This window comes from Myxocyprinus asiaticus, chromosome 1 (genome assembly GCF_019703515.2).
Source record: "Myxocyprinus asiaticus isolate MX2 ecotype Aquarium Trade chromosome 1, UBuf_Myxa_2, whole genome shotgun sequence".
NCBI classification, from domain to species: Eukaryota; Metazoa; Chordata; class Actinopteri; order Cypriniformes; family Catostomidae; genus Myxocyprinus; species Myxocyprinus asiaticus.
In genome coordinates this window covers 19,208,107-19,220,406 of record NC_059344.1, presented here as the reverse complement: position 1 = coordinate 19,220,406, position 12,300 = coordinate 19,208,107, and the positions used below count along the sequence as shown (strand labels likewise).

Genomic DNA, 12,300 nt, shown 5'->3' with positions numbered 1-12,300 from the left:
CAGCTTATGGCCTGTTATGTTGAGCAGACTCGGGAAGAGCCCGTCTAGGAACTTTACCATATCCTGGCCTTCTTCATGCTCAGGAATTCCAACAATTCGTTTCGCTGGTTACGATTCTCAAGATCTTCCAACTTTTCCCAAACGCATTACAAGTCCACCTTGGACGCTAGCAGATTAGCAGCTAATTCCCTCTTCGATGACTCCAGATAATTTATCCGTTTCTCGACGTCCGACAATCTTGTAACCAACTCAGAGAACTTTGTCTCCATGGAAGTGATCGATCGACATATTACAGCAAGATCCTCCAAGTCTGCAACAACCTTCGTCAGCATTGCCGACACATTCATCAATTCACACTGGATTTCTTTCAGTTCACCGTCCAAATAGAGTCCGGGGCTTTCGGCCTGTTTCTCAGGGGAATCAGCCCAAGCACATAAGTTTATTGTAATATCTCCAGAGCCCGAGGATTTTGAATTCTTTGACATATTGTCTTCCTAAAACAATTAAGGATCAGGGTGTATCGAATCTCACCGGTTTGTGACATAAATATTATTAAAACAAGCAAAGTGCACAGAGCTCGCCGTTCACATATCCGACCCTCGCATGGCAAGTTTTTTAATTTTTTGTGTTGTGGCTTAGTTCTATAGCTGCAGTCTGAGTGTCACATAATCAAACTTGATTGAATGGCAGCTGCTACAAAATAAGAGCATTCTGCATCTTGTGTGTACTTTGAACTCGCGATAAATCCAAAAATCCAACTCCAGTAAGCTCTGCACACAACTCACCTGGAAGAATATCTGTCTTTAACACATACTGATGCAATATGTTCCATATAAACAAAAAAGACGGCGACAGACAGGAAGAGAGAGACAGAACGTTCTCTCCACACAACTATATTTCAGCTACTGTTGAACAAAGAGCCAGATGGAGAGAGACAAAGAGGGGCAAAATGAATCTCAGACAGTTTCGAGGACAACTGAGGAGAGGGGGGAATTGGTCACCTGAGAGAGGGAGGGAATGTGAGCACAGACAGATGAAAGAGATGTTACACACATAGCCTGTCTTCTGTAATTCACATGCCTCCAGTCAATCTGCCCCCGACTGCAGGGACTCCGTCCTTCACAGAGCTTTATTACACACAGGCACGAATAGATACACATGTGCAAACACACACACAAATTTCTCCATCCCATTTTTCCCATTTTCTGGCTTTAGACACTCATTTTCACTTCCTTCATCTCTTTCTCGCTCTGTGAGATGCAATAAGATGAGCAAAGCAGTCAAATAATGGCCTGCCATAGCAGTTAGCGCGCACACACACACAGAGAGAGTTCAGAGAACAACAAAAGAAAAAAGTTTTCATTTTCTTTTACACAGTTTCACATGATGGACAGTTAGACAGAAAGACAGACAGACAGACAGACAGACAGACAGACAGATAGATAGATAGATAGATAGATGGTTTCCAAATGTCAAGTATCACCTCTGATCAAATCAGAACATCAACAGTAAGTGCCATAAATCATACTGCTGCAAGACTATCAATCTACTACTGACTACTGTCAGTCTGTTAGTGACAATCAAACTGAAAGAAAGAGTAGATTTACTCTCTTAAACTTTCACTTAGTTTCATCCACATGCACTGGAATTATAAGATTATAAATGCTGCACACACACACACCTGCACATCCTTCACTCTCAATTGATAATTGCCATCCTGTCTCACCTGTGAAGCTGCTCTCTCCACTCTTCCTCTTCCTGATGCCTTCTCTATCTGTCTCTCTCTTCTTCTCATCCTCGTTCTCTCCGGAGCAATGTGTGAGTGAGTTGGGGGGAGGAGGAGCTGAAAGAGAGAGAGAGAGGGGAGCACTGTATGTCTGCTTTCCAGGAATACAGAGACAGAACATACCAAAATAAACAAATAAACAGGAATCCTTCCATTTTTTAATTTCTTTCATTTCCCCCTTTGTTTCCTCTGCTACTTTACCTTATTAATTTTATGTATTGTCTATTTTGATACTATAAGTACGGTCTACTAGGCATGTGAAGTATTCGATAATACGGTATATCACGGTAATTAGCATGCACAATATTGTTACTGTGGGCACTTCAAAATACCATAAATAATTCCAGATAACCTTTTGGTTACCACTAAGGAGGAATGCATCCGACCCTTTATCTGCATTATAGTAGGGATAAGTCTTTAGTGTGGAAGAATTTTGGGTTCCATAAAAATGCAGAGGGATTGTTGGTTGGAGATGGTTTCAATTTGTGTAAAATATGTGGGAGAAAAGTGGCGAAACTGTCGTGGACAACATGTCCGCTCATCCACGGGACAATGATTCTGTTTGTCATGGTTCTGGTGGGTCTGCTGTGTTTTTCCTGTGTGTCTGCATGGTGATTGTCTCACTCTGTGTTTTCTTCTGCCACGTGGACGGCGTGATTTAAGTTCACATGGGAACTCTCATTTGCGCTGTTCACAACTTATTAGTCTCACCTGCCGCTTCTTAATCCTGCCTATAAATACCCTCGTTTCACATGTTCAATGCCAGATTGTTCGTTGTGTTTGTCGATGCAGTCTCGCCCTTCTAATCGGTCTGTTTTTTCCGTTGTTTTAATTTAGTTTTTTGCCCAGTGCGCTCCCATTTCTCCTGTACTCATCGCCTGTTGGATTACCGCTCTGTGGACTTTATCATTGGAATATGTACCTGGATTTAATACCTGCTGGTTTCTTCATCTGCTTCCACCCGGGTGTTCACACGCTGATGATAGCTGTCATCATACTACCATAATTGTCTTCACCTCCAGCCATCTGCATCTGTTGCTTTACGTTTTCATCACTGCCACTTGCATCTTTATCCAATAAACTGTTTTTGTGCTTTCCGCATCCCTGGGTCCTCCATTACTAACCGTGACAGAACACCCAGCGGACCCAGAGGAGGACACTTCACTTCGCGCCACCATCAGCCAGCAGTGGGCACTCCTCGTTCATCAGCAGGAACAACTTAACACCACCAGCCACACCACTTAACAGATGGTGGGGAAGATAGCCGAATTAACCCTCTATGGCATGGTGTTGACCTCAGGAAACAAACTACCTTTTTGGACCTCACGCCGCCCCTTTAATTTTTTTTTTTATAAAAAGAAAATATATAATATCACCTGACATATCTGTGTTCAATGAAATGAGGGGCTGAAGTGGGTCTGGCCTTTTGTCTGGGGGTGGAGCAATCCTTTCAGGAAGAAAAGCCGCATGGGACACAGTGCCTCCAATTGGTAAGATAAATATCACTTTTTAACATGTTTAAATTGAAATAACTTTATATAAAAAAATATATGCATGTGCATGAGCATGTAAAGAAGTATGTTTGATTATTTAAAGATTTATTTTGTTTTTATTTATATACTAAAACTGTGTTTTTTGGTTTGTTGCCTCAGGGCAACATTGTGCAGTTAGACCACTTTTGTTCGGGTAATATCATGCTAAAGTGTGGAGATGTGCTCGGATGCATAATTAGGACCATATCACCTGGCTGCTCTACCGAAGAGATTGTGAAGGCACTGGCATGAGAAAGAAGGAACATATGAAGCTGTATGCAACACACACACACACACACACACACACACACACACACACACACACAAACACACAAACACACACACACACACACACACACACAAACACACACAAACACACACACACACACACACACACAAGAGTCATTTGGATGTTGGTTTATATGAAATGTGAGAAACATTTATACATGAGGTGTTAGTTGTAATTAGTAGAGGTTTGTTTATTTGATTGTTTGATGTTTGTGATTGGTTGGAACCATTTGTGGTTGATGTTTGTCAAAATAAAAGTTTTTTTCTAATGCATATATTGCTTGTTTTCCTTATTCCACTTATCATATGTACTATAGAAATCCTTGGTGTTTCAGTACCCTCACAGCACATTGTTGCCCTGAGGCAACAAAACAATATCTGGTTGGGGGGGGATTGGACGGACACATTTTATGATGGATATATTATCAGGGTCCCCCCCAAGCTCCCAAAAAATGGGGTGAAATATTTTTCCCCCCAAAACAAAAATTCATGCCATAGAGGGTTAACGTCTATGCTTCAGAACCTGCAAGTCTCTCCCAGCACTGATCTCACCACTACCGCTGCCGCTCCTCCTGCAGTTGTCTTGTCCATCAGACACTCAGAGCCCCGATTGAAATGCCAGCTGCCTACCCCGTTGAGCCCAAGTCATGCAGATCATTCCTGTCTCAATGCTCCTTGGTTTCTCTCTCCAGCCATCTGTGTTTCCCACTGATATTTCCAAAGTTGCTTAAGTCATCACCCTCCTCTCCGGTTGGGCTTGGGAGTGGGGAACGGCGGTGTGGAATCAACAACACCAATGCTGCTCATCTTTCCGCACTTTCTCCTAAGAACTCTGCAAGGTGTTTGATCGTTCTGCCAAGGGAATGGAGGCAGCGAGGGTGCTGTCTGAACTCCGTCAAGGTGAAAGATCTGTCTCGGGCTATTTGATTGAGTTTCACACCCTTGCTGCCTCATGCGAATGGAATGAGCAGGCACTGTGGGTTCGGTTCCTGAATGGGCTCTCTGACCGGACCAAAGACAAGATCTACACTCTGGACCTTCCTAAAAGCCTTGATGACCTAGTGGATTTGGCCCTCGGAGTGGATAACCACCTTTCCATTCAACGCAGGAATTGTAGAGTTGTTCCACCAAGGGAGGTTCCGGTTGCTTCTACTGTGTCTACTCCATCGACCAGCCCATCTGAACCCATGTCAGAGGATGAGCATGCAGGTAGGGAGAGCTCGGCTGTCTTCCAAGGAACACTACCGCCACCTTGTCAATGGTTTGTGCTTGTACTGCAGACGACCAGGGCACACAGCCACATCATGCCTGTTAAAAGACCAAGCTCACCAGTAGGGCAGGGGTTACCAGCTCAGTTTTTCCATGGTGGACTCTGGAGCTGAGGGTAACTTTCTAGACTCTGAATTGGTCACCAAATGGTCTATACCCCTGTCTCCTCTCAAGGAACCTATCCCAGCCAGAACCCTCTGTGGAATAACCCTCACCATGGTTACTTACCTCACGACACCTCTCACGTTTATCATTTCAGGAAACCATGTTGAGGAGACACCAGTGGTTGGTAACCCATAACCCTTATGTTAACTGGGAAGATATTTATGTTTTGTCTTGGAGTTCTTTCTGTTTGTCTCATTGTCTTGTCTCTGCTCTCTCCCCAGTCCTGTCCTGTTCTACGTCACAGGAGGAACCAGTGGATATCACTGGGATATCCGAGGTTTACCATGACTTGAGGGTGGTGTTCAGCAGGTCCCGGGCTCCTTCTCTACCTCCGCACTGTCCATCCGACTGTGCGATTGATTTGTTGCCATGCACTTCTCCACCTCGAGGTTGGGGTTGGAGATATTTTATCTCAGAAGTCCCCATCAGACAAAAGGTTGCATCCCTTGTGCTTTTTTTTCTCATAGGTTATCTCCAGTGGAACGGAATTATGGCATCAGCAATAGAGAGTTGCTGGCCATCAAGTGGGCTTTGGGTTAGTGGCATCACTGGTTGGAGGGATCAGGGGTTACTTTTGTGGTCTGGACCGATCACAAGAACCTAGAGTATATTCATACCACCAGATGTCTAAATTCTCGACAGGCACGTTGGGCACTCTTTTTTGGCAGATTTTATTTTTCCATCTCGTTTCACCCCGGCTCTACGAATGGCAAGCCCGATGCGTTGTCTCGCACTTTTGAAACTGAGAGCACCTCAACCTCCCCGGATACTGTTTTCCATCCAGTATGGTGGTAGCAGCGGTGTCTTGGGAAGTGGAGTCCAGAGTCCACTCAGCTTTGCGTAATGTTCCTTTGCCCACAGGGTGCCCAACTAACCTGTTATTCGTTCTGGTTCTGGAGTCTGCTGTGTTTTTCCTGGTTGTCTGCATGACGATTGTTTCCCTCTGTGTTTTCCTCTGCCACGTGAATGGCGCAATTGATGTTCCAATGGGAATGCTCATTCGCACCAATCACGAGTTATTAGTCTCACCTGCTGCTTGTTAACCCTGCCTATAAATACCCTCTTGCTTCACGTGTTCAGTGCCAGATTGTTCGCTGTGTTTGTCGCTGCAGTCTCACCCATCTAATCGGTCTAATCTTGTCATGATTTTCCTTTGTTTTAGTTTTCTTTTTCTGCCCAGTGTACTCCCATTTCTCCTGTTCTCATCACCTGTTGGATTACCGCTCTGTGGACTTTATCACTGGAATACCTACCTGGATTTACTACCTGCTGGTTTCATTATCTGCTTCTCACCTGGGTGTTCCCATGCTGATCATCGCTGTCATCATACCACCACCATTGTCTTCACCTCCAGCCATCTACATCTGTTGCTTTACGTTTTCATCACTGCCATTTGCATCTTTATTCCAATAAAATGTTTTTGTGTTTTCCATCACTGGGTCCTCCATTACTAACCGTGACACTGTTAACTTCAGCAAGATAAAGGTAAGTTGTGACAGTTCTGTTCATTTTTCCAAACTGTTTTTGAAAACTGAGAGACAACACTCTTAGAGACAACTAGATAAGTGACAACTAAGACAACAAACAAAGTGAACTGTTGTTGCCATTTTGCAGATGTGTAGCTTGATTTCTAGTGTCCGAAGAGTAGTTCGCTAAAACTCTGAAAGCTACACAGTAATATTTACGTCTCGTAGTAACAACTAAAATACAGCTGGAATCAGATAATACGAAGTTCTGTAATCAATAACGGCAATGTGGCACAATGATGATTTCAATGTTAATTTCAAGTTGGAATGCCACACAATCGTACGTTGCCACACAGTGTGAGTGAACTTGCGGTTATTAAAGTTGTAGATAGCGCCTAGCTATATATTTGCAACTGGCTTGCTATCCAGAAAAAAAACATGCATACTATTGCTGTAGCCTAGGAGCTGGCTTGATAAAATTAGTCTAGCCTTACTTTAACATTAGCCTCAACAAGACAAGGTCTGTACTGATTTGTAATGATCAGTATCGCCATGGCATACTGACCATTTAAATATTAAAACATCAACTTAATATTATATTTGGCTATGTATCTATGGTGTTGATGGTAGTTTTTTTAAACGTTAAGGGTTCTTGTAAAAGTTCTTCATTATCTGTTAATTTAAAGGCCAGTTTGGTATTGAAAAAGTCATTAAACTTGTTATACAGAGAACAACAAAGTCTGTTTATCGTTCAACGCATTTTTGTAATGTAATACCATGATAATACCCTATACCGTGATAATTCCTTCAACAATTATCGTGATGTGAAGTTTGATACCATCACATGCCTACTGTCTACACTTTGTTAATGTTGTACTGTAAATGTTCATGCCAATAAAGCTTTGTTGACTCTGACTAGTGTTGTCATGGTACCAAAATTTCAGTAGTCGGTACTGATACCAGTGAAATTTCATGGTTCTCGATACCAATTTCGATACCACAGCAAAAATATGCTAATATTATAATGTGCTATTGAACACACCAGTTTAGTTAATTTTTATTGTATAACAATTATTTTAATAATTATAGTTTAATAATTATTATTACTTTCCAGATCTTTTTAGATTTTTTTTTTTATAGTTTTAATTTAATCATCAAAATAGTGTCAAATCAATAAACTCTCTTTTCAACATGTCATTGCATTTTTTTGCCAAAATTTTATTCAGCAGCTGTCTTGCTTGTGATATTTTGATTAATTATTATTATTATTATTATTACATTGAATATTTTACTATACAGTTGTTATATATTTTTATTCAATTTCCTAAATTTCAGGCATCTAGATTTTATTTTGAATCGTGCTTTTATTATGATGTGTGTTTTTTGCCGGATGCTTCACTTTTCCGGATAAACAGTTCGGGACATCGCAGTGTGACCATTGAAGACTTTTAAGTCACGTCCAAAATCTCATCTCTGTACACTGGCCTTTGAGTGTGTTTTGGAGTGTTTGTATTTTAGATGGCTGGTGTTTGTATGTGGTAATTTTGAAATGTTTTTATGTTTTAAATTCTATTACTGTGAAGCACTTTGGTCAACTCTGCTGTTTTAAATGCAATATACTGTAAATAAACCTGAGCTGAGATTAAAGTGCAAATGCTGTGATTTTAATTATATAAATATCTATTTTACACAATTCGCAATGGATAAGTGCTCTGATCTTTCTGTCATCTCATACAATGTGAATGATTCTCAATGTCTGTGGAGTTTCTAGTGGATGAGCGGTCTAGTGTGAAGTACGCAGCTCGTCCACACTAAGATTGCAGCCTTTAGCGGTTTAATAAATCATAATAGGACATGTCACAATTTTATTTTGATTAATTATCCATTTCAGTGTACAAGGAGTAACAGAGCACTCGTTCAAAATCAGCCTGTGAGCATTTTAAACCTGTCGTGTGTCAGTCAAACTGCGCGCTGGTACCGGATAGAGTCGGTGGTTGGTACTACCGGTACTGCAGAAACACTGGTATCTTTTTTATTTTAGTATCGAATTGGTACCGAAGTACCGGTACTTTTGACAACACTAACTCTGACAAGGAGATTCAAGCCCACACTAATATGCTGTAGCGCTATGTTGCGCCTGCTATGTACTTTGATAGCAGATTTTAAAGAGAAATGTTACTTTGTACAACCTTCACATTGCATACCTATAAAGGCGACAGGAAGTTTACTCAGAATTGGTGTCAGGTGAAGGAACAAGAGGACAATTGCATTTCACACCATACATGGAACAGCGATTTTTCGCATGCGCAGTAAGGGGATTTAAGCGTTTTCATACATTTCAGTGTGAACCAGCAACTTTTTGAAAACTTTTGAAAAAGACAGTGTGGATGGAGAGTGTTTCGAAAATAAAAACGCCATTTTCAAATGTTTCCAGATTAATGTGGATGTACCCCAAATCAGGGGCTGGTAAAGCAGTACTTTCCTGTGTTGATCTGTGCACTTTAAGAAACTGTTTGTTAGTTTGTGTGTGTGCGTGTGCGTGTGCGTGTGCATGCGTGAGACCCTCTTGGACCAAAGCTAGTTGCCTTTTACAGTACAGGATATTTTTAACCTTGTAACTCTCAGCATGTTTGAGAGGACGTGTGTGGGAGTGTTTGTTTAATGTCACTGTCCAATGCATAGAAATGGAGACTTAGTGAAAAAGATTTTACGTTTTCTTGTTTGATCTGTCATTGATTGCAGTTCATAAGTTTGTATTAATGTGTGGTTACCACTGCACAAGTGTATGAGCTGTGTGTATGTGTGTGTGTGTGTGTGCTTTTGAGAAAAGTGCCGAATTGTGTTATGTAACATGAACCTCATCACCGTTGCAGAAGAACTTAGTGATCCAATGTATTGTAATGCATAAAATCTGCATATATATATATATATATACTGTATCTCATATAACAAACCGTTTACATTTCTATGGCAGTCAATGGATGCTGTAAAGTTGTATTTCTTCACAAGTAAAAATTGTCCTCAAACAAAACTGCTGCAGTTTAAAACTGGATGATCACTTCAATAAAAACTAGCAAATGAGAGAAACAGAGGAGGGCACACACAGACACACACACACACACACACGCACACACGCACACACGCACACACGCACACACACACACACACACACACACACACACACACGCTCACGCTCACACACATGTCCACCGGCTCGCTCGCTCTCTCTCTCAGACACACGCATGCACGCACGCACGCACACACAGTTTTAAGGTAAATGTATCAGGGTTTGCACAGCTGGACCTGTGCCAGATGAGAGGAGGAGAGAGAAGAGAGAGATAGAGGCGTGGGGTGGGACTAAGTGCTTTGATCTAATCTACTGTATCTCATCAACGCACTCTCCACTTCAAGCTTTAACACTCCTTCTAGTGTTATTGTCTTCAGATAGATCAACACACTTACAGAATTATGGTAATGTATGTGTATTTATCCACTGTAATAGAAAAACTGGGATACCACATTAGCAAAAAATTGATTCCAAAGGGGAAGCTCCCATTTGAACACAGAGAGAGAAAGAGAGAGAGAGAGAGCATGGCCAATATAGCCAATGAAATATCAGCAAAGGCATCTTGGGATAATTAGAGTGATTCTAAACACTATTTCTAGCAACTATTTTGAGGTTACTTTGGTTTGGTCTAATTAAGTTTCACTTTAGAGTGCTTGTTTTGCATGACAAAGGTACATTTGTATTGCCATAGTGTTTCCAGAATATAGCTGCAGAGTGTGGACAACAACAACAAAGTTAATTAATTAAAAATGATAATACAAACAAACCCAGATAAAGATAAAACACAATGAATGCATAATGATAACAGTAGGGCTGCATATAAAAAATTATCAACAAAGATTACAATTATGGCTGCTGCAATTAGCAAATCATAAAAAGTGTCAATTACATCATTCCATTTAGATAAAGTCCAGTTGCATAAAAATGTTGTATGAAGTGACCAAAGAACAAAGTTCTTAGGGTGCGTCTCAATCGTTCTGTAGTCAGGGCACTGATCAGGCAGTCGGCCATTTCTAGCTATCACAATCGCAAAATATTTGAGTTGTTAAATGAAGCTTAAAAATACACTCTTTTATGTTTTTATTTCTTTTTTTTATGTCATTTATCATTCATAATAACACTGTCCGTTTAAATAGCTACAACGAAAATGCAAGACAGTCAGTGTAATTTAAACAGCAATGTTTTTGATTAATACCAGCTGTTTCAATGCGCGAGCTCATAATCGTGATGCAGGTAATTAAGTCATAAGTGTTGCAATGTTCAGTGGATGAACTTGCCAGTGCCTGAATTAGTGTTCACGATATACTGATTCATGATATAGGGAGCTGATTGAGACACACCCTCAGCTTGATTTTTAAAATGTACCCTTTAAAGAACATGGCTTGCATTTACACCACACAAAATAAGCATTTTAAAGGGATAGTTCACCCCAAATTTTTAATTTTCTCATCATTTACTCACCCTCATGATATCCCAGGTGTGTATGACTTTCTTTCTTCAGTCTTTCGATGGTTTATACTTATAAGGTACTTAAATATTGATCTATTTCGCACCAAAAGCGATTGTGATGTTTTATAAGACATTAATTTAACCACTGGATAACGTTTGACTGTCTGTGATTTTTGGAGCTTCAAATGTTTGATCACCATCCACTTGCATTTTAAGGACCTACTGAGCTGAGATATTTTTCTATTTTTCTTTAAATGTGTTCTGCTGAAGAAAGAAAGACACACTTGGGATATCATGAGGGTGAGTAAATAATGAGATAATTTACATTTTTGGGTGAACTATCCCTTTAATGTAAATTATTTGAATCAAAATGAATAATCGTGATTACAATATCAATAATCAACAAATACGATTTTTGTCATAATTGGCAGCCTTATGCAATGGTATAGATAACCTTCAGTTCAGGACATCCTGAAGGGGAGGCTTTTAAAGAGACTAAACAACAGGCCTTATTTATGAAACATGAGCAGAACAAATTTGTGAGTAAATAGTTTCCAAGTGTACATTCTTTCATAAATTGTCCCACTGAATTGAATGGGACATTTTACATAAGAATCCCTTTACTAATGATTTATGCACAAATTTGCTCTGCTCATGTTTCATGAATAAGGCCCACTGTCTTTTTGACTTTAAATAAATAAATAAATAAAATATTTTAGAGTAATATATAGTATTTATAATTAACTTAATTTAACAACAATTGAAGTCAACATGAATTCCCCATTTGGAAAGCTAGGTCAATACTGTATACTATGTGCGTGTGTGTGTGTTGTACAGGAAATATACTGTATGGGGTCAAATGATGTCTGTGCTTAAAGGGGCAGACTGAGGGGAACTTTGCCTACGTGATACTGTACGCATAGCTCTGCGCTTGTACACACTCACATAATATTACTATACCATTATACCCAAAGTACACACGTATGTAAATATGCACATAAATGCAAAGCAACTTTGCATATCACACAACATTGCACATCACACACACACACACACACACACACACACACACATTTACAAAGCTTCAGAGCTCCACACCAAAGAGCAACATGAAATATTCAGTGCATTTTTCAACATGCTTTATTCCCCCTGCACGTGTAGAAGTGCAAAAAAAGAAAGAGAGGCAGGATGGAGGGAAATGGGAGGGGGAGATGGAGTCAATGAGTGCAATGGGAGAGCAACAGCAAGAGAGAAAAGCCCAGCTGACTCTTTTCCAAG

The 12,300-nt window shown here is 40.4% G+C and overlaps 1 protein-coding gene across 2 annotated transcripts in view; it reads right to left on the bottom strand.

Annotated features, from left to right (window-relative positions):
* LOC127446745 (lysine-specific demethylase 6B-like) overlaps positions 1 to 12,300 on the bottom strand; it is a 152,661-nt gene that overhangs the window by 113,000 nt on the left and 27,361 nt on the right. For both annotated transcript variants that reach the window (XM_051707916.1, XM_051707935.1), the window contains exon 3: positions 1,727 to 1,843. The gene's annotated coding sequence lies outside the window, so the exon portion shown is untranslated. The remainder of the gene's footprint in view (positions 1 to 1,726; positions 1,844 to 12,300) is intronic.